Source organism: Furipterus horrens, unplaced genomic scaffold (assembly GCF_987537825.1).
Source record: "Furipterus horrens unplaced genomic scaffold, mFurHor1.1.pri manual_scaffold_4, whole genome shotgun sequence".
NCBI lineage: Eukaryota > Metazoa > Chordata > Mammalia > Chiroptera > Furipteridae > Furipterus > Furipterus horrens.
The window spans coordinates 97,997,143-98,022,184 of NW_028327174.1; the positions used below are offsets into that span (position 1 = coordinate 97,997,143).

Sequence of the window (25,042 nt, forward strand, 5' to 3'; positions counted from 1 at the left end):
TGTCTGTAATTTGATCAGAGTCAGTTTAAGCTGGTCAGGTGAGATGAATATAAAGCCAACTAAAGCTTTATATTCAACAACTAACAGCAAATTTACATGTCAATGTAGGAACAATGGTAGCCAAGATTATATAGCTAACATTATTATATCCTTTGTAGATGAAAAAAAGCACATTGTTTTTTGAGTTCAAGATCTTTATTGGCAATTGTGATAGGAAATCGCCACAAAACTACATCAGAAATATATAATAAAAGAAATTTTGATTGACAGGTATAAGAGTTCTGGTTGGCAAAGTGTAACTGAATATGTAATTGGAAGATGTACCACCTTGGAGGTGCTAAGATTAATCATCATCATGTGGTTTTCAGATGTAGTTTGATAAAAGAATTAGTACCGTGAGTTAAAATTTAAGAATATGTTTAAATATCACAGCTACCAGTTTTTCTCATATAGAGTAATAATCTCAGACTGTGTATCAGTTATGTGCTATAACTGGTACTAAATATAGTTTGAAACATTGTGCCAATGAAGTATATAACTGATAGAGGAAAATAAATGAGAAAATCAAAGGAGAACAGAGCAGAAGCCTCTTATCATCTCAGCAGCTAGATTGATTACACCTCTAAGAGGTTTACTTTTGAGAAGTTTAGGGTAATGTGTAGTCAGTAGGGTAGGCACTATTTTATCAAATCTGTGAAAGATTCATCCAAGGTTTAAACTAAAAAATTAAAGGTTTTTTTTTTTTTTTTTTTTAAGAAACAGGATTATTTGTGTTGAAATTATTTCTCATAATTAGGCAAGGTAACCAGATGATTATTTATCACTTAATTATTTTCTATAGCTCTACAACTATAAAATGGGGATAGTAATATTTAATTTTTACCTACTTTGCAAAGTCAAAGCAAGGAATGATGAATTAGAATATTTCTTTAAGGCATAAATAAGAGGTCTCTTTTTTCTAACTTTAAAATTCATTTATTTATCAAATATTTACTTGATAAACATTTCCTCTATGTTCTGGGTACCATGTTTCATTAGTGATATTGAGTAATGTTAGAAAGTACTGATGTTTGTAAGTTTCTTTGTAATTTTTCTTTCAGGTGTTAGAAGTGTTGTCTCTAAAGTTACGAAAGTAATTACTGTGTACAATATGTCACTTAAGTGCTTATCAGAGGCATTGTTTTGGTAGTTGCTTTGTTGTAGTGAAAACAAGAAATTCCCAGAGAAGTGTGGAGTATATCTCTAGACACCACAGCTGTTGCATAAACATCATGTGAAAGACACTGATGTGGATAAATTTAGCTTCATTACCCACAAGCTTGCGCTTGAAACAGAGGTGTGCACCTACTTCCTTAACAGGTCTCTACCAGAACTGTTAAGTGTCTTCCCAAAACTGAGCACGTCACTCTTGAAGGTGTTCTGGGAGTTCTAGTTGCTAACTGTGATAATGGCATCTGTTTCAATTCCTAGTTTAAAAATAACAAAATTTAAAGTCTTTTTTTTTTTTTTTTTTTTCATTTTAGAATATGACTATTTGAACCCCCTGGCAGTTGGCAAGGAGACACTTGATTGGTGTTGTTGCTCTTATATCAGGGTCAAAGCAGATGTGCAGTCGTTAGTTCATCCTAGCTGGATGCCTGTGTTGGTGGCCAGAGCTATTACATGCCCAGGGCACATAAAAAAATGCAGTCACTTGGAGCCTTTGAGCATATTTTGAATGAGCATGGACAGCAGTTAGCACAGCTCAGATGCATGTGCTCATAACTCAGACACTGGGTTGATTAATATGTAACAGAACATTGTTGGGTCCTATAGTGATTTCAACCATTTGTTGTTTCAAATTATTTTATTCTTAGTCACATTTAATGGGATAACAAGTTGACTTTTAGTATATTTTTAAAATGCCTTTACAGGGTACAAAATTCAAAAGGATCAAAAGGGTATGTAATGAAAAGAAAGGCTGCTTTTCATCCCCTTATCTATTTAGTTTTCCTCACTGAAGACAGCACTGATACAACTTACTCTGTATTCTTCCAAAGATTCTCTGTATTCAAAATGAAATACATGTATATACTTCCTTTTGTAAATGGTAGCAAATAGTACCCCTTCCATGTTTTACACCTTGCCTTTTTCCAGTAATTAATAGAAATCAGTATTTCTGTATTTTACTCATATCAGTGCAATAGTAATAACTACAAAGTCATATAAAATTTAATTTATAATCATACTGGACAGTTGGCGAAAGTCAGGAAATAATAAGTTAAGGGGCATAGAAACAATAATTCTGTAAACTTGTCTAAAGATGAGTTTCTCTAAGGTGTATACATTGCATTTATCAGTGATCAGAAATTTATATTTCATACCAACATTTTTAATATTTCAAAAACTAATGTTAGAAAGAGTAAATATGTGATCATTATATACAATTGGGCTTTTTATTTATTGGAAATAAGGGAACACTGGGAGGTGGCAACTTATATATTTAGATTGTTCTTGTCCTTCCTATTTTATCTGTCAATGTGGCGGCTTTTTTTATCTTTACACTGACAAAACAGTTAATTCACAAGGAAGGGTGTGTTGTTTAAAAATATAATAGTGGGGGAAACAAGAATGATTATTTAGTCACTGTGCTCTGTAGAGAGGAATTGTTTGTATTTGTATTTCTATGTCAACTCTAGAAGAAACTTTCCAGGAGTCATGAGCATTAAGCTGTGCTTCAGTTGTTGACTTTCATTGTTTTTTTTTTAATTCAACCTTAGTCTTGGAAAACCCTTTCTCTTTGATATTTAGTCTTCTGACTTCCATAGAAAGGCATAAAATTCAGGATGATGCTGATAATTGAAATAATTGGTCAGGCATAAAACAGAAGGGAGCCCCATGAAACAAAAAGATCAGGGACTATGGGGGAAAATGGACTCTCTTTATTGGTGTTAGCAAAGGTCTGATATTTGTTAAAGTAGTCCTTTGCGGAGCAACTCCAGGGATGTGTGTACAGTTGGGACTAGGGGTGGGGGTGGGGGTGCATCCCTGTTCCCTAATCCATTGATTTTTTGATCTCTTTCATTTATTTGCATCTTTTCAGCAATTTATTTATTAATTTGTACCTATAGTCACATTTATGAATATTATATGTATATAAAACAGTGAAACTAGCTGGTATGTAGCTTATAGAATTATTCTGATTTCTTTGTTACATATGCTGTATGTAATCTCATAGGTATACAGCAAAATTCCTTGGCAATGAGAAGTGAAGAAGTGCAGGATATCACAATCTGACAAAATACCATGACTCAGTGATTGGGAATAAATATATTAAAGTATCAGTTGTATTAATTTGAAAGGCGTATGGAAAATTTAGGCACTACTGAAGAAAGAGTTCTAGAGGAAAATTTTAAAAAGAGTTGTGTCTTGAAAATGTCTTTAAAAAAAATGAAGTACATTACTTTGCATCGGTTGAGGATGTAGTTTTTCTGTCCTCCTACAGAGTGTTATAAATCGTCATCTACTTTTTTCTTAGCTCTCAACTCTTTGTCCTTTTCTATTAGAAAGAATTAGAGATGGCATTTGTAGCTTTAGTATCAATTTGTGTCAGAATTAGCTTTCTAGTAGGTGCCTTAGTATTCTTGGTTACAAATAAAATGTGACGTATGATAGTCTTAATCTAGTGGTTGAGAGCACAGGCTTGGGAAACTAGAATGCCCAAGTTTGGATCCTGTCTGTGCCATTTACTGATTTTGGGACCATGTAAGTTAGCTGTGCCTCAATTTCCTCAGCTGTATAATAGAGGTAAAGGTTGAATTACTTTACTTAGCTAATTAACCTATACTGAACTCAGATCTCAGGTAACTCAGAGCCAATTAAAGATCCCAGGAGAGTCTGATTACTTCAGCTTGGGTCAAGTATCTACCTCAGTCTGTCAGTTGATGGCCATAGAAACAGGACTGTATGAAATAAATGAGCTGTATAGACATGACCTGGAGTCATAGGGGGTTATCTGGGTCAGGCAGAAATCTCAGAAGGTGCTTTTAAGTATAGTATTGACACTATCTCTTTTTTAGTAATAGATTTTATTTTTTTAAAGGAGTTTTATAGAAAAATGACCAGAAAGTACATAAAGTTCCCATTATGCCCTCACCTCACCTCCCCAGTTTTCCCAATTAGTAACATCTTGCATTAGTGTGGTACACGTTACAATTAATATATTTTTAAAAATACTAGTACTTAACCCTGGACTGCCTGCTGGTTAAACCCTGTGACAAATCCATTCTGCCATTTGGATCATGTCTGAACTGTCATCTCTTTTACCAAGTTTCCATTGACCCTCACCAAGTCACATAATAGTTTATCATACCATGGTTTAGTCTTGTCCCACCAGTCCCTTGGCTCCTTGAAGGAAGGATCTGTGTCTCATAAATCAGGATCTCCCACAGCACCTAGCACAGTGCTTTGCACTTAATTTATCCTCCATAAAAGTGTTTTTTTATGAGTGAGTGAATAATGAATGACAGTGGTATCATAGGAGAACCAGGAGACCTTATTCTGGTTGCCACTAACCAGCCTTGTGACCTTGGACAAGAACAAGTCAAAAGTCGGTCACTTTCTGGAGGGAGAGGGCAATGCCTTCATGAATCTAAAGTTCCTTGCAGTCCTTTACCTACCAGACACATGGCTGGGTTTATGGAAGTAGGGCACCTGCCATCACTTTTCACCCTAAATACGTTTTATCTGCTAGTAAAATAAGTATTGTCACCCTGGCCAGGTGGCTCAGTTGGTTGGAGCATCATCCCATACACCAAAAGGTTCTGGTTCGATTCCCAGTCAGGGCACATACCTAGGTTACCGTTTGATCCCCAGTAGGTGCAGGTACTAGAGGCAACCCATCAGTGTTTCTTCTTCACATCATTGTTCCTCTCTGTTCTTCTCCCTCTAAAATAAATATAAATAAATAAATAAATAAGTCAAGACTTTCACAGATCATATGACCCTTAAAAACCACACTGATTTTTTTTAATAACAAAAATGAGGTCAGTTTAAGTGGCTTGGCCAAATCGCAACTTCTAGGTAATGAAACTAAGAGCTGAACTCTGGAAATCCAAATCTTGTGTTCCACACACTCTTAATTATCAATAGCTGATTTAACTTCCCTCCATTATAATACCAAGACTTTGACTTTTTCCTCCTTCATTGGTAGCAACAGATTTGGCTGTTTGAAATATATATCAAATTAAAAAAGATTCAAGAAGAGAAAATTAGTTCGATATGTGGGAAATCATTTTCATGAAGATAATTTTATTTTGTTTGTTTTGGTTGTACTGCTCTAAATGGATTTTATTTTTTTTTAACGATTTCTATTTATTTATTTTTGGAGAGAGGCGAAGAGGAGGGAAGGGAGGGAGAAAGGGAGAGAAACATTGATGTGAGAGAGAAACAATGATTGGTTGCATAGCCTGCAACCCAGGCATGTTCCCTGACTGGGAACTGAACCAGCGAACTTTTGCTTTGAGAGTCAGTATGCCTGTCAGGACCCTAAAGATAATTCTTAATAAACTGCTTATTGATATCTGTGAGTTCTTATATTGATAAAATGATAGAACACTTGAGCAGCTGGCTCTTGTAGATGAGAATACAATATCACCAAGATGATTGGTTGTTACTTGTTTACCTGTAATAATACATTATTATTAACTAAAGTCCGTAGTTCATTCTATGGGTTTTCACTGCTTTCAAAATCCCCTGTGCTTCACCTGTTCATCTCTCCATTGATCTTTTTACTGTCTGTATAGTGTTGCCCCTTCCGGAATGTCATATGGTTGCAATCATACAATATATACAGCTTTTTCATTTATTTATTTATTTGGACATTACTGATTTGATTTTTAATTTGCATAACCTACACTACCATTTTGCCCAGAAGTATATACAACTTTTTTAGATTGGCATCTTTCACTTAGCCATATGCCTTTAAGATTCTTCCATGTCTTTTTGGGGCTTGATAGCTCATTATCTTTTTATCACTGAATAATATTCCATTATATGGATATACCACAGTTTGTTTCTCTATTCATCTATTGAAGGACATTTTGGTTGCTTCAACTTTTTGGCAATTATGAGCAAAGCCGCTAGAAACCCTGAAAAAATTCATGTTTAGGTTTTTATGTAAACAAGTTTTTAAATCAGTTGGATAAATACTAGGGAGCAAGATTGCTGGATTGTGTAGCACAAACATGTTTAGTTTTGTTAAGAAATTGTCATACTGTCTTCCAAAGTTATAGTGCATTTTACATTTTCATCAGCAAGGAATGATAGTTCTTGTTGCTGTACATCTTTGTCAGCATTTGGTGTTGTCACTGTTTTGGATTTTAGTCATTCTAATAAGTTTTCAGTGGTAACTCATTGAGGTTTTAATTGCAGTTCCCTGAAGATGTATGCTGTGGAACACCTTTTCATATGCTTAGTTCTTACCTGTGTATCTTTAGTGAGATGTCTTTTCACTTCTTTTGCCCATTTTTAGTTGCATTGTTTGTTTCCTTATTGTTGAGTTTTAAGAGTTCTTTGTGTCTTTTGGATGAGTCTTTTTATCACATTCATGTTTTGCAAATATTTTCTCTCAGTTGATATTATTTTTCACCTGTCCTCGCCTCTGCTTTTCTACAGTGATTTCCTAGTTGACAGAGCTGCACAGTGCCTTGCCCTGTTGGTCATTGAGACTAAATATCACCAAATGGTGACACTTAAATTAGACCTCCTAGCAAGATTCTCATATACGTATCGCAGAATGTAAGCAGCAGTAAACTTTCTTCTTCTAATATTTCCCCCTAGATTTTAATTATTGCATAGTTAACAGAGGAACCAGAAAAAAAAGAAGAGGAAAGGTTACCTATAACCCTGCTAATTTAATATCTGTACTTCTTTTTCCTGCATTCTCTTCCTTTGCCCATATAGGAAGTAGTGAACTTGATGGCTTCTTGAGTCTACCACAGTAATTTGCCATCTTTTAAAGTTTATTTTTATATCTTCTTAGCTAGTTAAATAAGACACCCAAATTTTTATGTTTATTTTATTAGTAAGAAAACGGAGATTTTTGAAAGACTGGGAAATAACTCAGTGAGTCAGCAATAGAAAGTAACCCTTTCTTTCTTATTTCCTCAGTGTTTTATTTTCAAATCTGTTAGAATTACTGTTATTATTATTTAACACCCTGTCTTTGCTTTAAAATTCTGATGCTGTTCAAGTGTACAATATTGCCATTGTAGCCTATGGTAACCTTTTAGAAAAAATCCTCACCCAAGTATATGTTTTTTATTGGTTTTAAAGACGTGTCCCAACTGGAGATTGAGCCTACACCCTAGGTATGTGCTCTGACTGGGAGATGATTATGTGTTTTGTTTAGTTTTTTTTTCCCCAATATTTTGTTGATGTGTACCTGTTACTTTTTGGGAAGCAGGGCAACATAAAGGGAAAGAACATGGCTCTTGGTGTGGGACATATTCCATAAAAATTTCATTTTTTAAATTACTTTTTAAAAAATTGTTGTTCTATTACAGTTGTCCCATTTTTCCCCCATTGAACTCCCTTGTCCCGCCCACCCCCTCTCTCCAACAGTCAATCCCTTCCCTGTTGTCCATGTCAATGGGTCATTTATACTAGTTCCTTGACTAGACCCTTCCCCTTCTTCCCCCCTTCTCCCCGTCCCGGCTCCCCTCTGGTCATTGTCAGTCGGTTCATTGTTTCCGTGCCTCTGGTTCTATTTTGCTCATTTGTTTGTTTTGTTCGTTAAGTTCCTGTTATAGCTAAGATCATATGGTATTTGTCTTTTGCCGCCTGATATCACTAAGCATGATAACCTCCAGTTCCATCTCTGCTGTCGCAAAAGATAGGAGTTCCTTCTTTCCTTCTGCTGCATAGTATTCCATTGTGTAAATGTACCACAGTTTTTTGATCCACTTGCCTACAGATGGGCACTTAGGCTGTGTCCAGCACTTGACTATTGTAAATAGTGCTGCTATGAACATAGGGGAGCATAGGTTCTTTTGAACTGGTGTTTCAGGGTTCTTTGGGTATAATCCCAGCAGTGGAATTGCTGGATCAAAAGGCAGTTCCATTTTTAGTTTTTCTGTGGGAAGTCCATACCGTTTTCCATAGTGGCTGCAACAGTCTGCATTCCCACTAACGATGCACTAGGGTTCCCTTTTGTCCACATCCTCACCAGCACTCATTTGTTGATTTGTTAAAGAAGGCCATTCTGACTGGTGTGAGGTGATATCTCATTGTGGGTTTAATTTCAAATACTCTTCATTTTCTCCTGGCTCTTATTGATAGTTTCTATGTCCCCCCTTTTTTTAAAAAATATGTTTTATTGATTATCCTGTTACAGTTGTCCCAATTCTTTTCCCTTTGTTCCCTTCCACCCAGTGATGCCCCCTCCCTCCAGTTGTCCCCCACTTAGTCCATGCCCATTGGTTGTGCATATAGTTCTTCTCAACATCTTCCTGTCTACTCCACTCCCTTCTACTGTGCTTCTTAATACCTGTACCATCTCCCTCCCTTTCCTCCTTCCCCCTCCCCACTGACCTCCCCCAATATGTTCCCCATACCTATAGTTCTTTTTCCACTCTTGTTGCCTACTTAGTTTGCCTTTGTTTCCATTCCCTAGCTTCTGTTGTTTGTTGTGATAGTTTTCATTGTAATGTTCATAGTTTTGATCTTCCTTCTTCTAAACAAGTCCCTTTAACATCTCATATAATAGTGGTTTGGATCTAATGAACTCCTTCAGTTTTACTTTGTCCCGGAAGCACTTTCTCTGCCCTTCTGTTCTGAATGACAGCTTCGCTGGATGGAGTAATCATGGCTGTAGGTTTTTGTTTTTCATTACTTTGAGTATTTCTTGCCAGTCCCTTCTTGCCTGCAGAGTCTCCCTTGAGAAATCAACTGAGAGTCTAATTGGGACCCCTTTGTACATAATTCTCTTCTTCTCTCTTGCTGCTTTTTAAGATTAGCCTTAATTTTTGACAGAGCTGCGTGCACTCATCACAACCAGGTGACCCTTCTCACCACGCTGTGGTGCTTTATGTAGGGGTGGGGGCCCAAGATGGATTCCTGCTGTTCAGTCTTTGCTGAGAGACTGGGAGACTCCTCCTCCATCCCCACACCCTTTGGGCCTCACGGTCCGATGGAATGGGGGTCTGCCTTCCCCGGCATTGGAATAGTGAGCTGACGGGTTTGTCTGCAGCCAGTGGTGCTCCCCAGGTGCTTTTTGCCTCCCCTTAAATACGGGTGCCTGTGCTCACCGCTGTCCCACTGCTCGTCGCTGCAGATGCCGTTGCCAGCACAGCTTGATCTCTCGACCCCGATTCACCCCTCCTACCCGTCTGGACGAGCACCACTTGTTTAAAACTTCATATGTTGGACTTCCATGTAGCTTTATTTTCTGGAACTTCTGGTTATTTCTGGTTTTGCGGTAGTTGTAATCCTTCTTAGTTGTGGAGGGAGATGGAGTGTGTCAGTCTATGCCTCCATCTTGACCAGAAGTCTCTATGTCCTTTTTCATGCTGGTGTAGTTTGCAGTACGTTCCTCGTAGCTTCCCTGGAGTTCTTTGTAGTTCCCACTGAGCTCGTTGACTATTTTTATAACCGTTATTTTTAATTCAGTGTCTGATAGTTTGCTTGCCTGTATTTCATTTAGCACTCTTTCTGTGAATTCCTCCTTTCCTTTTGATGGGGGATTCTTTCTCTTTCCACTTCAGGTGACTCTTCTTGTTTGTTTCTGCTTCTCAGGTTGGTCTGCTTTGACTTCCTGTCTTCGTGGTGTGACCTTCTGTGGTGGAGACCTGTGGGATTCAGTGGTGCAGTCTCCTTGACCTGAGATTGATGCTCTTGGGATGCCCTTTATGCCGTATATTTGGGCTCTCCGATTGTATTTGAGTTTTGGTTGTTGTTGTGTTGCTCTTTGGTGGGTCCTTCACTCTGACTGGCTGACTGAGAATCACTCTGCCCACCATGTCTTTTATAGTATTGTTAGGATACTGCCAAAACAAAACCCACACCCACAAAAATAACCACCACTCATAATCACACTATCAACAGCAAATGAGCCAGTATTAATATAGATGTAAAGAGATTAAGACTACTATAAGAAAAGAAAAACAGATAAGAGTTTACTAACTGAAAGAAAAATGATTTTTGAGAGGGGAGAGAGGGGGGCAATAATAAGAGTAGGGCATAGGGACAAGGCAATGAGAGAAAGTAAAATTTACATTGTATATAAAAAGGGGAGGGAAGAAGGCAGAATAAAGTAAGAGAGGGGAAGCGTATAATATTAGGTTTAACCAGTTATAAAACATTTATATGATGAAAGAGAGAACAAAAACAAAATAAAGAAGATAAAATAGGAACCAAATGAGAGAAAAAGTTTTACCACAGCACTATCGACAACCAGTGAGCTAAAATTAATATAGGTGGATGGGAATAAGAGGGAAAAAAGAAAGAAAGAAAAGCTTATTAATGTCTAAAGGAAAGGGAAGTGATTTTGAGATGATAGAGGGAGAGGAATATTAAGAGTGAGGAATGAAAACCAGGCTATGACAGGGAAAAATTCTAATTTAAAATGAAAGAAAGGGCTGGTGTAAGGTACAAATGGAGGGGGAGGGGAGATGATAAGATTTGAGATTTGACATACAAAATAGTGAAGATCTATGAATAAAGTTGTAGAAATGCCACAACTGCCATCATATCCACAACCAATGAGTGAAGATTGATCAAGGTAGAGAGATAATAAGTGTATTTTATGAATAGGAAAGAGAATGTGAGATGACTAATGACAATAAAAATGGTTTTGAGAGGCTGGAGAGGGGAGAAATAGTAAGAATGCGAAATGGAAACAAGTTATAGCAAGAGAGAAGATAGAATTTAAAACAAAAATAAGAAGAGGAAATTAGTGGTAAAATGGAGTAATAGTGGGAAGAGCAAAATATGAGATATGAAATAAACTGTGATATAAAAACTAGTGACTTAAAATGCACAAATTGGGAGGACAAGAAATGGATGTTAAAAAGCTATGCAGAAGAGGAACTACCTCATGAAGAATACTGTGGTGGAGTTTGTCTCAATAGTATCTGGTTTTTACCACTTCCTTCTTTTCTGGATCCACCCCTGGTCAAAATTCCATGGATTTCATAACTTCCTTTCTGGCTCTATCTATGAGGAGATCTAGCCTGGATACTGAGGCCACTGCTCTCTTGTTGGCAGCTCTACTGAAATCTCCTCTTATAACAGCCCTCTGCTCTGAGCCACGCTGGGTCAGGTCCCTCCCACTGGTCCTGTGGTGCACTCTAGCCCTCTGCGTTTTTGTTTAGCAGAGCCGCGGTACCAGCACGCAGGTGTGCGATCCCAGGGTCCCTGCTGAGTCTTGGGTCTTGCCTCAGCTCTCCTTCCAAAAGAGTCTATGTGTGGCCACTGTGCTGCAGCACCAGTTCCTGGGGGCCCCGTTCTCCATGTGCTCCCCCTTTCCAAAAATCACAGTCTCTCAGGTTAGGGCTGCCTCTGTCTTCCCGTGCCCCTGACAGTTTCATACGAAGTTTTTCACTGGGTCCTTACCAGGTGGCTCTGGGAAGGGCTCCTGCAGTGATACAGTAAAACTGGGCAGTGGTGGAGTGCTGACTGGCCCCGCCAGCCTGCATCAGGAGTGCAGTTTCTAGGGCCCGCTGCTCCCCAGCCTTCTCTTTCCATCCAGTAGCTCGCAGCTACTGAGCCAATATGCATGTGTCCCTAGACAGTGGAGCCAGAAGCGCTGGGCTGGGCAGCTCTGGCAGTTCCACTTAGAAATAGTGGGCAACTGGTTTTTGCCCACTCCCGCGCAGTTCCTGTGCTCTGGTCCCTGTTCGCGCTCACTCACAGGCACTCACTCACTTTCCGCTCTGTGTTTCTACTCCAAGTCTGGTCTTTGATGGGAGCAAGTAGACAGGGCTGCTAGCTACTTTGCCACCATCTTTCCTCTCTTGTTTTTTTTTTTTAAATGTGACCTCAAGCTTGGCTCAGTATTTCTTAAATGTTTGGAGCCACACTTTTTCATTATAAAATAAAGAAAATAATACCAACTTTACATAGTTCATATAAAGGGTAAGTTAAGATTTATTTGTATAACCCCTTAGTACTCTCCCTAGCAAATACTAGAAACTTTCTTTTTCCCTTTATCTCCATGACATGTGTCTGTTATTACTGCATTTCTGTTGTTGTTAGACTTGTTATGATTGGTGTTGGTTGGTTTATATTGATACTATAGACAGTTTTTAAACTTTTAAGGAAAATGTAAGGAAAGTTATAGTAGACTTGAAGAACGAGACGGTTAAATAATATAAAAATATTTTTAAAGGGAAAATTAAAATATCTTTGGTGCTAGAATAGATGTGGTCAAAGGATATCTAAATTATGAGAATTTATTATGAAGATGATGAATGCAGTTTATCAAAGTATTTAATTTAGCAAAAGAGAGACTTAGGACATTAACTTATCTTTTCATGCCCTTCAACAGATTATCTAAATATGGGCTACCCAGGTAGATGATCTTCACTTTATGCCTAATCAGCAATTCATTGTTGGTGGGAGTATGAATTGAGGTAGTTGATTTGGAAAGCTTTTTGGCAGTAAAACTATTCATACCCTTTGACAAATCTTCTTGTTCCAAAAAGTATTTCAGGTCACCCTGTAACCTTAATAATCCTATTTCTGGGAATCTATATCAAGAAAAAAAAATTGAAAGGCAGATACAAATTTTATGTAAATTTATTTATTATTGAGATATGATAATCTTTGAATTAATAAAAATAAACTCAGATTGAGAAAAGTATACAAGTGTATACTGACAAGGATCAGAAATTCATTGTGACGTGAGTTTGTAGCATATTGGGATTTTTTTCCTGTAGAGGTTTTTTTTTTAATCTTTAAACTGGTAGCTATATGTGTATGTGCTTGCATTTGTATTATGTGTGTATATGTGTGCTAAATCACATTGAGTAATTGTTTCATTATAACCCTGGCTGGTTTGGCTCAGTGGATTGAGCGTCGGCCTGCGAGCTAAGTGCCGCTGGTTCGATCTTCCAGTCAGGGCACATCAGAGAAGGAAAACTCTGACTCCAAAAAACCTCCGCTGCCTTGCGGCATACCTCTTCAGGGGAAAGGCTAAGGGAGTAAACCCCGACAGAAAATCCGGAGCCGGAGTCCCTAAGGCGGTTTGACGTTGTAGTCAACACCGGCAACTCCTGCAGCGCACCTGAAGCCAAGCTGTATTGACTCCGTCTTTCCCTTGGACCCTTCAGCTGCGAAGAGAGGGGGGTTCTGCTGCATGGGCAACAGCAGACCCTCCATATCACCCTGCCCAGGCTCTGTAGCTTCAGCTTCACTGGAGAGGACACTCTAGCGTCATCGCAAGATGTCGATTTAACACGGGAGGAGACAGATACCGTGTCACTCCCGAGTCGGACTGCACAACCATTCTCGGCGGTGCAGATAGACTCTTAAGAAGCTACACCATCGTCTCTCGAGACGGACGGCTGCCGACGACAAAAATTGTTTCATTATCAACAATTTTTGAATGTCACTTCTGTAGTGGGTGAAAACTGATATAAACATAACAGGATATTCAGGATAAGTAGAATTTCTAATTATAATATAATTTAATATGATTTAGAAATGTTCAAAGCATTTTTGAGGTAGAGCAAATTGTTATGGAGAAATTAAGGACCCTTTCATAGAAAAAGTGATAATTGAACTTGTTACAGAATAGGAGTCTCCAAAAATCCCCAGAGCCTGCGGGTCGGGGGGGTGGGGAAAAGGGAACAGCTTTTAAGATGCCTTTGTGTGACTTGGCTAGTAGATAGTGTCTTAGTTATGCAAATGGCTTGGTTCTTCCAAGACCCCAAGAAGATGGGAGCGGTTTTGACCATGGAGTGGTTGCAGAAAGAGCATACAGAGCCTGCACAAGCTTCTGTGAATGGTCAGGACTGGGTACCACATCCACTGCGTTAGAGAACGCAGTCAGGGGTTTAAAAATAGGTGACAGGCATTTTAGCAGGAAGAACATTGTGGCTTTGAGAAGAGAACTCCATGTGGCTTGGAAAGGAAAGGGAGAACTCCATGTGGCTTGGAAAGGAAAGGGAGAACTCCATGCCGTTTACAAGGAGGCTGGAAACTCCACGTGGTTCTGCGTTAAGAGCTGGAGAGCACCGCAACACAGGCAAAACCTCCCCAATCGGGATCGAATGATTGGGAGCTGCTGGTAAAACTGAACTGTGTCTGGGAAGTAGGAAAACTGTATGTATCTCTTATTTTTCTAAAACTAGCCTGGTTTGGTAGGGAGAGGCAGAACTATGTGTTTGTGGATGTTTTAAAGAAAATAAGACTTAACAGCAGAAATACACTGATAATCTGAATCTATATAACCATTAAATAAACAATTCTTTTTTTCATCAAACTCTGGTATTGAGAGTTATGCTTCTGGTGACGGGCAATCGGACCCCTAATAACTGAACAGCCCGTGGGTTCTGTTTCAATAGGGGAAGCCCGTGGGTTCTGTTACAAACTTACATGTCCATGTGCACATGTGTGTGCATGGGCACACATTTATCTAGGGCTTTCATTGAGCTTTTGAATCTCTGAATTTATGGGGATATTTTATAGATTATTTTAATTACAGATATATTAAACTAACTGCAAACTCAGTTGGAAGGGAGCAGCTGAAATCCCATTTGCTTCTTTTAGTTCCTGTCAGGACTGCTTGAAGTTTGCCTTATGCATGCTTGGTTCAGTGATCAACCAGATATTTGGGCAGAGTTTATAGTGTGGATGCTAGAGATAAAGATTTTGGGCTTATCAGTCACGGAAATGGATTAGATGACATAGGAAAGACCTGTAGTTGAGTATGTAATCCTGACTGCAGTAACAATGGATGGAGAATGAAAAATAAAAGAATGTAAGTATTAGGAAGGCTGAGACTAATTCCTTGTTAATTGCTACATCCTTAGTGCTTGGTATATAGACATGCTTAATATTTGCTGAATGAATTTAGTGAAAGGAGACTGAGCAGCAGTTAGGTAAGAATAGAACCAAGGAGTTTTCAAGAAAACGAGAGGGAAGAGTTTCAATAAGGAGTTAGTAAGTTATTCTTGTCAGCTACTTCAGGGAAGTCAAAGAGAAATGAAGTATGAAAACAAGCTACTATTTTTGGCAATTAGAAAAAGAGTTTCAGAAGAAGGATCAGGGAATAAAGTCAGGCTGTAATAGTTGAGTAGTGAATTGTAGTTGAAATGGTGAGTGTTGATTATTCTTAAGTTACTTAACATGTTGTTGACCTATAATGAGTTAACCCCTGTTTGCACTTGTATTAGCTTATACAATTCTTAAAACTGAGAGTAATACAGGATTTTGTTAAAGTTTTCTTCATCATTTTCTATCGTGTTTACTTTATTAAAAAATTACTTTTCTAGATATTCCAGGTTTTGTCATTATTTTAGTATTGCAGAAATTTAAAATATGGTGCATTGTGGTGGTGAAGAATTTTTCAATGAATTACATGCAGACACTTTTTCTGATTGTCCATGTGACTTTGAAGTATATAGCAGTGATGTGGGAGATGATAGTCTGTCGGAAGATAGTTACGAATTTGATATTAGACCACCAAAATAGCAGAAAAGAAGTGTGGGGACTTCCAGCCAAGATGGAGGCACAGGTAGACACGTTGCATCTCCCTCCACGACTAAGAAGGAATACAGCTACCTCAAAACTGGAGACAACTAGAAGTTCCAGAAAATCGAGCTGCATGAAAGTCCAACAAACAGATATAAAGAAGTATTCATCCAGGCAGGTAGGAGGGGCGGATCCAGGGCAGAGAGGAAGCAGTGTGGCAGCAGCAGCAGTAGTGGCAGCTGAAAGCGCAGTAACACATCTCAAAAAGTAGGGAGGGACACCTGGCAAGCGTTCCCAGCACCAGACTAGAACACACAGCTCATGGTTCCAGCGCCAGGGAAAATAAAGCCTCATTGCTTCTGACTGAAAACCAGTAGGGTTTGGGGAGAAACTGCCAGTCTCTCAGCAGAGTCTGATTGATTAGAGGGCCCCCACTTCCCTAGAACATCCGCAAACCCACCCACTCTGGGAACCACAACCAGGGCGACAGCTAGAGGGGCTCCAGTCCCATATGGGAAGCAGGAGTAGTGCCTGGGAAAGGGGCAAGTGCTGAGCAAGCAGCATTGTTCCCTCTCAGACCCCTCCCCCAAGTACAGTGCCACGACGTGATGAAACCCGTTACTGATGAATACCTAAGGCTCTGCCCCTTAAATGTAACAGGTGCAACAACTCTACCAAAGATACAGAGGTAAACACAGGAGCCTGTCAAGTTGAGGAGACGGAGCAGTATGACCCAAAAGAGGGAACGGATCAAGGTTCCAGTGAGAACTAAGCAAAGAGTAGCTAGCCAACCTAACAGAGTTCAGAACACTGGTGACAAAGATGCTCACAGACTTGACAGATACGCTTAAGTATGGCAAATGCAGAGGGGAAGAAGTGAAGGCTATGCTAAATTAAACGAAGGAAAATCCACACAAAACCAATGGTGAAGGGAAGGAAACCAGGGTTCAGATCAATGATTTGGAACATAAGGAAGAAATAAACATTCAACCAGTACAAAAAGAAACAAGAACTGAGAAAAACTAGGAGAGGCTTAGAAACCTCTGGGACAACTATAAATGTGCCAACATCCAAATCATAGGGGTGCCAGAAGGATAAGAGGAAGAGCAAGAAATTGAAGACTTAGGTGAAAAAGTAATGAAGGAAATGTGTCTAAATAGCGGTGTGTATCATTATGATATATTTCTGTAAACACAGTGATGGCTTCTGTCAGTGGTGTGTACTGGATAAAAGTAAATGCTTGACTTGGAATAATTAGGAAAATGTCACCAGCTGAGGGCCCTCTGCAAAGTTACTTGCACTGTCAGCCAGTGGCATTTGTTCTTCTATTTGTGTTGTTTTTTAGAGAGTGAAGGATTGAAATCAGACAACATGGAGTGCAAAAATAATAACCCATCAAGATTTGCCTCCTAATATGGAAAACTTAAAACTGTAACTGATACATTTACACATGAGACACCACTTATAGTGTAAGAAATACTGAGTGCACTGCACTTTATGCATCTAATGAGTAGCTTGATCAGTTTGGCTGTTGAAAGCACTAAATTACCAACATTTGTGGTAAAAGTGACCAGATTAATTTTTCTCATGACCATCCATAGCTGGCTAATACTGTTACAGAACCCCTGGGCTGCTCCAATTGAAAACAAACCCACGGGCTCTTTAGTCATGGTCCCGATTGTCCGCCGCCAAAACCACAACTCTCAATACCAGAGTTTAGTGAAAAGAAAAAGATTGTTTATTTAACAGTTATATAGATTTAGTTATTTGCGGATTTCTGTTGTTAAGTCTTATGTTCTTTAAAACACCCATAAACACATATCCTTGCCTCCCCCCTACCAAACGAGGCTAGTTTTAGAAAAGTTAGAGAAACCCTTTCTCTACTTTCCAAACACAGTTCAGCTTTACCAGTAGTTGCCAATCATTCAATCCTGATTGGGGAGACCTTGTCTGTGTTATGGGGTCCACCAGTTTTTAATCCAGAACCTCATGGATTCTCAGCCTCCTTGTAAACTGCATAGTTGGTCCTTTTGTAATCCACATGGTCAGTCTGTTCCTTTTCAAATCAGCAAGGTATGTCCCTTCCTTAAAACTGCATCGTCAGTCCCAGTTAAATTCACATAGTCAGCCTCAGCCTCAGTCTTAGTCAAATCTGCACAGTCAGCCTGCCTAAAATGTCTGCCGCTTATTTTTAAATCCCTGACTACATCCTCTGATGCAGTGGGTGTGGTAACCAGTTCTGACCATTCACAGAACCTCACGTAGGTTCTGTGTGCTTTCTCCATTTCATCCCCTGGTACGAGTCCCCTCCCATCTACCTGAGGCTTTGGATGCATTAAAGCCATTTCGCATAAAAAAAAGACACTAGCCACCAGCCTCAGGCATGTGGAGGCATTCTAAAAGCTGCTTCCTTTTCCCCATCCCCCAGCCGCAAACTCTGGGGTTTTTTGGAACACCCCTGTTTCTGTAACAATACAAAGGCTAGGTTTTCATTGAATAACAATTCCCCAAACTGCAGTGAATATACATCTGAGACTTACTCAAAAACCTGTTCATTCTCAGAATAACTGCACCAATACAAGTGGCCACATGGGTCTTGGCCATGTTGGAAAACTATTTTGACCTATCCCAAACCACTGACAACAACAGTAGTAACTATAGCTACTATTCATTGAGTTCTTCTGTGCCGGGTATTTGCTAAGCACTTTAGAACCACTCTCTGAAGCTGTTATATTAATTATCCCCATTTTATTGATAAGGATACTGCCTGAGTTACTCTGCTAGTACAGTTTTCCCCATAGTCAAATCGAAGTTCCCAAAGTCCATTAATATTGTGGGATGGGTCTGTTGCTTTACTTATGCCATTGAGGGAACATTGGTATTTGTGTTATTCATACCACCTGTAAAGCATGTTGACACTTAAGTAGGAGCCTATAAACCACATAACCTCAGGGAATTGCGGAGGTTTATGCCTAAGGCTTCACTTAAGTAAGATCTAGCGGTGAAGAGTAGAAAGTCTTTAAAAGTAATGAATAAATTAAAACCTATTCAGATTTATTTTATAGGTTCAAGGTATAAAAATGCAGGGATACAAAGGTAAAAATTTAAATTGAGTGAGGTGATATTTTTTGGGAACTCCTAAATGTTAGAAATGGCATCAGTTAGCCAATGTTCCATTCACTTTTAACATTTGTTGTAGCCTTGGAATTGATGAATCTGGTTTGGAGGAGAGGATTTTAATTTTGGTGTCACTGTGAAAAGTGTTGTGAAGACTTTGTAGGAAAATACAGTAACCTATTGATTCTTTCCTGTAGTTGTGGCTTTAACATCTCTGGCTGTGTTTAAGTTCAAGAGCATGCCAAGGCCATGAGGGCCTACCTTGGGTTTCTTGGGAACAGGGCATGCCAAAACCAAGAGATGGGTCCTGAAACTTTCCAGGTCTCTGGTCCCCCCGACCCTGCCCGCTTTAAGCATTGCCTTTTTGTCTGTCTTCTCTGGAACTTCATGTAGCAGCCTAACCCTGGGGCCAACTTGCCTTTACTCTGTTTTCTGTGATGAACACTTGTGGAGAAACTGTGACAAATCAATTGATCCTAATATTTTTATCGTTAGAGTCTTGTTGAATTCTCTATGAATAATTTCCATTTGATTGTACTGTGCAGAGTTAATACCTACTAGGGGTATGTTAATAAAACTATAAATGAATAGTGTAATATAGAATAGCAAGATTTTTTGTGAGCAATTTATATAAGTTGTTTTTTAAGTGTTAGGCACATTTCTTTTAGGAACTTAAAATGTTATAAGAGTTTTTTAACCATTCAATATTTTTAATTATAAGAAACATTTGTTACTAGAGCCAGTTATTTCAGGTGTTCTAATTGAAGTATTGGTTTTATTACCTCATATACCTTTAGAATGCCACATGTTCTGTTGGAGATAAAATTGCACAATAATTGTCAAGTCTCTGTTAAAAAAAAAAAAAGTAATGAAGGAAAACTTCCCAAATTTGGTGAAGGAAATAGACAGACAAGTCCAGGAAGCACAGAGAGTCCCAAACAAGCTAGACCCAAAGAGTACCACACCAAGACACCTTATACTTAAAATGCCAAAGGTGAAAGATAAAGAGAGACTCTTAAAAGCAGCAAGAGAAAAGAAGAGAGTTACCTACAAAGGAGTTTCCAGAAGACTATCAGCTGATCTCTCAAAAGAAACTTTGCAGGCAAATAGGGACTGGCAAGCAGTATTCAATCTGATGAAAAGCAAGGACCTACAACCAAGATTCCTCTATCCAGCAAAGCTATCATTTAAAATGGAACGGCACTGGTTTGGTGATGCTAATCTCATATCAGCCAGGGACAAAGTAACTCCTTGTTTATTCCAGGTTGGCTTTTGGTTTGTGCCCATGCCTGGTTCATGCCTTGGAGACAATGGAAAATAAAATAAAATAAAATGGAATGGCAGATAAAGTGCTTCCTAGACAAGGTAAATCTAAAGGAGTTCATCATTACCAAGCCCTTATATGAAATGTTAAAGGGACTTATTTAAGAAAAAGATGATCAAAACTATGAACATTAAAATGACAACAAACTCACAGCTATCAACAACAGAATCTAAAAATAAAAACAAACTAAGAAAATCAGAATAGGAACGGAATCATAGCTGTGGGGATCATTTGGAGGGTTATCAGGAGGGGGAAAGGGGAGAAATGGAAAAATGGTGCAGGGACTAAGAAGCATAATTGGTAGGTACAAAATAGACAGGGGGAAGTTAAGAATGATATAGGGAAGGGTGAAGTCAAAGAACTTACTTGCATGACCCATGGACATGAACTAAGGGGGTGGGGTTGCTGGAGGGAAGGGGGGTACTGGGCAGAGGGGAGCCAAGGACAGAGAAATTGGGACAATGTAACAACATAATCAATAAAATATACTTAAAAAAGAAGACTAACAGAATCTGATAGTGAAAGTGATTTGAAGAAGAGTGGACAGAAAATGACATTACACCAACCTTGGAGGATTATATAAATATTTCTGGTGGAACTGTTGAACTTAGTGATCCACAAAATAACATGAGATACAAACAAATGGATAGCCAATGATTCAAATGAATGTAGCACATAGCCTGGCACTTCTGGTACATCTAAAAGAGTTCCTTACAAGGATTCACCTTTCAGGCTTTCAGGAAAACTAGAAGACCATGTTTTAGAAAAAATAATCACTGGCATAAAGAAGAATCCCACTAGAACATGTAGAGTATGCTCTTCAAAAGGATAGCTTAGCGAAGCTAGGTATATTTGCAAAACCTGTTGTGTACCATTGCACATAGGTGAATGCTCTAAAGTTTATCATTCCAAAAACAGTTACTAAAAGTTATATAGAAGATATGTACTAAGTTTCATTTCAATATGTTGTGTATAAAGTGTATTAAGTTTATGTAGATTGTTTCATTTTCATATTCAAATATGAAAAAATAGCTGGTGATAGCCTTGTATAAAATTGCTGATCAGCAATGTGTTAATAATGATGGGAAGTGTAGATAGCATCATAACTTTATGGATAGATAGGTATAGAAGGTATTATTTTAAAGAATGATTGTGAGCTGAGCAGTGAATCTAGTAGAGATGGAGAGGCTGAAGATACAGGAGCAATATTCAACATTTATTCTGGGGAAGGAGGAGTCAGAATCAATGCAACAGTATCAGAGTTCACTTTATGGAAGAGAAACATCTTTTCTGTGAGAGGAAGAGAGGGAAAGTGTATTTTTATGACTAAGGTAGAAAGGGAGGACAAGAATTGTTTCCAGAATTGCCTGCATTTCCTCAAGAAAGAAGAGCTTTGCGGGCCATTGGTTCCTTGAGCCACCTTGAAAAATGAATAACAGAGTGACTGAAACCTAATTCACATGCTAAATTTCATTTTCCAATTTACAGGCTTATGTATTTTGCACATTTTTGTGGCAGACCTGATCTTAAATAATCTTTATATCCAAATATTTATAAAAGGTCTGAATATGTGCATGGGAACACATTTAACATAGTTGTGATGTTGGAGATTTTTTATTATTTTACTTGAAGTAAGGATATAGAAAAGTTAACTGGAAGGAGAAAATCTTGCTACTTTAAAAGGGAACTAAATTTCCATTTAACCTAGAAAAAAGCAAGCAAATAATGCTTGTTTATATGAAATTCACATTTCACCACTGGCACCATTATTTCCTAAACTATGCATACTAAAACATTATTAAATTGTACCATGAGTACTAAAAATGTAGTTTTACGACTGATACTATTTTTAAAAATGTGAATATAACATATGAATTAAATCAACTCTTCATTTTTACAAATAAAAAAGCTGAACCACTTGTCACTTAAAATAATTCACAATCTAGTTCCAACTACAGCATGAATGTCAATTTAATGTTAAACCTATGCAAACTATATATTTTAAACCCTACAAACTATCATGATGTTAATGGGAGGAGTCTAGTTATATTTAACCAAAATCAACTGAATATATACATATAAGTTTAAATTGCTTTCTAAGATAATGAGCTCTTATTTTCCTATTCCTGCTCCAATCTTTATAACACAGGATTTACTAGATGTCTCCTACAAACCCCTGCTACTAAACAGGCTATTTGTGGATCTCACTCTGGTTGGATTCCTATGTACACAGGCAGTGCTGTGTCCAGGAAGTAGAAGTACATGCTGCTTTGGATTGTGCGATTTCAGGAGCAAGGAGGGTACAGCCAATAAATGGAAGAGGAGAATGAAATTTTTAATAGCTTTGCTCTCTTAGTGCTCTGTCTGAAAAAAATCACTGTTGCACTTGACATTTGTTGCTTTTTGCTTTTTCATTTTGAATCAGGAGCCAGACTCATCTGTCTGGCCCCTCACAACCTTTAATCCCAAGGATGCAGGGGCTTATCCTGTATCACATAAAATCACCAAAAGCCAAGGTTAGCTTCACCATCACTTCCAGCAGCTTCCTTCAGCAGGCATACACTGTCTGGATGAGTATTTCTTCTTTATATCTTTGTTGGACTTCCATGCAGCTTGATTTTCTGGAACCTCTGGTTGTCTCTAGTTTTGAGGTAGTTGTATTTCTTCTTAGTTGTGGGGGGAGATGCACTGTGTCTGTCTAGGCCTCCATCCTGGCCAGAAGTGTGAATTATTTTCTTAGCTCCTTTTGTATGTGATTTTTAAAGAATAGCTTGAGATATAACTGATGTATATCAAGCTCCACACTTAGACTGTACATGTTGATGAGTATTGACATATGTATACACCTGTGAAACTGTCACTACAGTCAGGATAATAAACCTATCCTCAATGTTTCCTTCTGCCTTTGTAATCCATCTTCTCTTTTCATCCTCTTAGACATCTGCTGATTAATTTTTGTCACTTTTGAATGGTCTGTATCTCCTGGAATTTTATTTTATTTTATTTTAAAAGATTTTATTTTTTTATTTTTAGAGAGAGGGGAAGGGAAGGAGAAAGAGAGGGAGAGAAACATCAATTAGTTGCCTGTCCCGCACCCAAACTGGGCACCTGGCGGGCAACCCAGGCATGTGCCCTGACTGGGAATCAAAATGGTGATTTGGTTCAGAAGCTGGCATTCAATCCACTGAGCAACACCAGATAGGGCTCCTTTTTATTGCTGAATAATATTCCATATAATATTTGTTTATTTATTCATCTGCAGATGGGCATTTGAATTGTTTTCAGTTTTGGGCTATTACAGATAAAACGGCTATGAACATTCATCTATGTATAGGTTTTTTGTGGACATGTGCTTTCATTTCTTAGGTAAATATCTAGGAATCTGAAAGTAGAGTGGCTGTTTCAAATGGTTGGTTTATGTTTCATATTTTAACGAAATGGACCAGCTGTTTTCCAAAGTGGTTATACACTTCACATACAACTGCTGGTTGACCAGGAGTGTGAGAGTTCAAGTTACTCTATACTCAGTGGTTTGTATGGTCATAGTCTTAAATTTTAGCCTTTTTAGTGGTTGGGTATGTGCTGATACCTCATTGTGGTTTTAATATGCATGTTCTTTTGTAAAATAAATCTTGAAGTACTTTGTACAATTTTTACTTTATTATAGTTTTTATCCTCACCTGAGGATATTTTTTTATTGTTGAGAGAGAGAGAGAGAGAGGAACAGAGACAGAGACAGACAGACATCAACTCGTTTGCCTTCTCGTATGTGCCCCGACTGGGGATTGAATCCACCGCCTGGCTATGTGCCCTGACCGGGAATTGAATCCATGACCTTTCAGTCTACAGGAAAATGCCTCAACCAACTGAGCCACCCTGTTCAGGGCTTTTGTCCATTTTTTTCTTTAAGCACATAATTTTATATATTTTTTCTTTTAAATATATCTTATTGATTATGCTACTACAGTTGTCCCAATTTTTCCCCCTTTGCCCCCCTCCACCAGACATCCCCATTCCCTTCATCAGTCCCCATCCTTAGTTCATGTCTGTGGGTCATGCATATAAGTTCTTTGGCTTCTCCATTTCCTATACTGTTCTTAACATTCCCCTGTCTATTTTGTACCTGACATTTTGTGCTTCTCAATCCCTATACCTTTCCCCCTATTTTCCCCCTTCCCCCTACCAACTGATAACCCTCCAAATGATATCCATACCTATGATTCTGTTCCTGTTCTGCTTGTTTGCTTAGTTTGTTATTTGGATTCAGTTACTGATAGTTGTGATTTTATTGCCATTTTACTATTCATAGTTTTGATCTTATTCTTTTTCTTATGTAATTCCTTTAGCGTATCATGTAATAAGGGCTTGGTGACAATGAACTCCTTTAGCTTTGCCTTGTCTGTGAAGCACTTTATCTTCCTTTCCATTCTAAATGATAGCTTTGCTGGATAGAGTAGTCTATGTTGTAGGTTCTTGCTTTTCATGACTTTGAGTACATCTTGCCAGTCCCTTCTAGCTTGCAAAGTTTCTTTTAAGAGTCTTATGGGAACTTTGTAGGTAACTCTCTTCTTTTCTCTTGCCGCTTTTAAGATTATCTCTTCATTTTTAACCTTTACATTTTTAATTACGATGTGTCTTGGTGTGGTCTGCTTTTGGGTCCAACTTGTTTGGGACTCTCTGTGCTTCTTGGACTTGTATGTCTTATTCTCTTCAGCAAATTAGGGTAGTTTTCTTTCATTATTTTTTCAAATAAGTTTTCAATCTCTTGCTATTTCTCTTCTGGCACTCCTGTGATTCAAAGGTACATTCGAAGGTGTCCCAGATGCTCCTTAGCCTATCCTCATTTTCTTGGATTCTTTTTTCTTCTTGCTGTTCTGATTGAATGTCTTTTTCTCCCTTATGTTCCAAATCATTGATTTGATTCTT

General features: G+C 38.4%; 1 protein-coding gene and 1 non-coding gene across 4 annotated transcripts in view; both read left to right on the forward strand.

Annotated features, from left to right (window-relative positions):
• The window catches only part of TULP3 (TUB like protein 3), a 105,070-nt gene that overhangs the window by 14,276 nt on the left and 65,752 nt on the right, over positions 1–25,042 (forward strand). The window lies entirely within an intron of this gene.
• On the forward strand, positions 19,974–20,105 carry LOC150012519 (small nucleolar RNA SNORA48). Its single transcript, XR_016511051.1, has one exon. It is a non-coding gene; the product is annotated as a small nucleolar RNA SNORA48 (small nucleolar RNA).